Raw genomic sequence first — 2,500 nt, 5'->3', positions numbered from 1 at the left:
ATAACATTTGCGACCTTCCACCGTTTGGGGAATATTCCCCAGGCGAGGCAGCCGTTCATGAGCCTTAGGAGCTCCTGGTGTATTCTTCCCCAGGCCCGTTGGATTATTTCGACCTCAATCAGGTCGGGGCCTGGGCACTTCCCCTTCCTCAGCCGTTTCACGGCGTCACTGAGTTCCTCGAAGCTGAATTCAGGGGTGTCTTCTACGTTGGGGGGGTTTGTCGAGTTCCGCCTTATTTCCTTCTGCTCCTCCGTTTCGGTGTCTTCCTCGTCGTCGGGTAGAAGTGCGGACAACATCGCTGCCGCGGTCGTTCGCCAGTTGGAGGTATATCCGAGCGGCGTCTTCAGCGTCGATGTTGTTTCCTCTCCTCTGAGTTTCCTTGCGACTGTTTTGTAAGCGATGCCCCAAGGTTCCCTGTTACCCTCTTTGGTGACGAAGTCCTGCCAGCTCTGGATTTTTGCTCTTGCCAGCATCCTCTTATACTCCTTTCGTGTTGACCTGTACCGCAGCTTCTCCTGCTCCCTCGTAGCGGGGTCCCTGGCCCCCTGATACCTTCTTCTCGCCTGGTAGGTGTTTCTCTTTGCTCTGGTGAGTTCGGGCGTCCACCAGGGTACTGACCTGTAGTACCATTTCTTCTTTGGGATGGCGGTGTCGCAGGCACCTATCAGGGTTGCCTGGAGTTGCCCGGCCATTCTTTCGACGTCCTCTGCCTGCTGGAGGGTTGTTTCTTTGAGTGCCTCCATTTTCTCTGTGAGGGCACTCTGAAATACCTCCCAGTTGGCTTTTCGCGTGTTATAGCGTCTTTCCTGAAGCTGCGGTGTGGTGCTTCTCGTCCCGAAGTCGAGGAGCGTCTCCAGTATCCGGTGGTCACTGGAGGTACCATCTTCGCGTATCCTCCAGCCCTTTACAAGGAGTATTGCCTCTGGGCTCGCCATCGTCACGTCTATGTTTGATCGCCCTCGAGTTGTTTCAAACGTGTGGGGTTGTCCTGGTTGATTCAGGACATGGAGACCGTACTGCGCTATGACTGCCTCTAGGGCCTCGCCTCTGTCGTCGGTGCTCCTGCTGCACCACAGCGGTGATTTTGCGTTCGCATCCAGGCCGATGATGATCCTCTTGCCTCTGAGACACCGTAGTACCTTCTCCAACTGTTGCACGCCGACCTCGATGTTTCCTGTCGGCGGAAAGTACAGGCTTGCCGCGTACACCTCTGTTTCCCCGTCGCTTATCTGCACGCAGGAACAGTGTGTTGTACAGAGTTCGGCGACCTCGAGGGGCGTTAGGGTCTCTGATTTTATCCCTACGGCCGCCATTGGCGGGTTGTGCTTCGACCCTCTGCAGGCGATCGCGACTCCTGTGCCGAATCCGGGTATTTTCCCATCGACGCTGTATGGTTCTTGCATTAATATTATGTCATCCCCATCGGCGTCCATTTGCGTCCGGATCTCATAAGGAGTTGTTTTGGATCGCTGCATGTTGTGCTGCAGGATCCTTATTTCCCTTTTCCTCCCAATTCCTCTTCTGTCCCTGCGTTGCTCTTTATACATATTGCGTCCTTGTTTTTTTTTTTTTATAACGTGGGGAAATCCTCATGGACACCCGGGCGCCACCAGACGCGTCCGGGTAGTGTCGGACTCTTACCGACTAAAACCCCACGATGACCGTTCCTAGCGTCCTGTGGACCTAGTGGCGGGTACTCTTGCGAATTTCTTTCCAGCCACTTGTAGTCCGACGCTTCTGCTGGTGTTTGTCCTTCGGGATGTTGGTCCGGTAACCAGAGGCGGGTCATCCACCTCTGGCCTCGTCGTCGTCTCCTACTTCCAGCCTCCGGGCCCCCAGTTGGTCGTCCGAGCTTCGTCCACTGCAGGTTTCCGTCGGGGGGGAGGGGGGGGGGAGATCCTCCGTTCCTGGGGGCCATCACTTCCCGTACTAGGGGATTCCAGCCCCCTCGCCTGCCGGAAAGTCCCTCGGCGCGCCCCGATGTCCCCCACAGGTGGAACGGCTGTCCCCCAAGCCGACTTCCCCACTCGAACTTCCTCCTGGTGGTCCGTACCTGCTTCCTCCTGGTTTGTAGCGCCTCCTTGTCCCTCCGAGTCCTCGATGGAATCCGAAAAAACCGGTGCTGGTCACCGCAATCCATTTTGCCAACGTCATCACGGAGCGGTCACCCATCCCAGACCGCCCCGCAACCTGGGGTGCTTAACTTTCGTGATCTAACGGGAACGAGTGTTTCACCCCAGCCAACGGACGTTGACAGTAGATAGGGACATACATATACATACATATATGCAATTTTTGGTAACGGGTACTTTCCCAGACTTTTTGTCCATACAGTAACCCGGGTCCCCTGGACCAATTGGGGTTGGGTAAACGCCCAACCATCGCGCAAGGCACACAGTGCCCTGCTTCCTGGATTAGCTAGGCCTGCAGGGGCTGTCGCTCGTCTCAGGTCGAACGGGGCCCTTTCTAAGCCCTACCGTCTACCGGGACGGTACCGGAG

General features: G+C 56.3%; 1 pseudogene; it reads right to left on the bottom strand.

The window, feature by feature from the left end:
- LOC126928569 (large subunit ribosomal RNA) overlaps positions 1 to 2,500 on the bottom strand; it is a 9,439-nt pseudogene that overhangs the window by 3,521 nt on the left and 3,418 nt on the right.

The sequence above is a fragment of the Bombus affinis genome, unplaced genomic scaffold (genome assembly GCF_024516045.1).
Source record: "Bombus affinis isolate iyBomAffi1 unplaced genomic scaffold, iyBomAffi1.2 ctg00001076.1, whole genome shotgun sequence".
Classification (NCBI taxonomy): domain Eukaryota; kingdom Metazoa; phylum Arthropoda; class Insecta; order Hymenoptera; family Apidae; genus Bombus; species Bombus affinis.
Note: the sequence above shows the minus strand (reverse complement) of the source record. Positions and strands in the feature narration are given on the sequence as shown.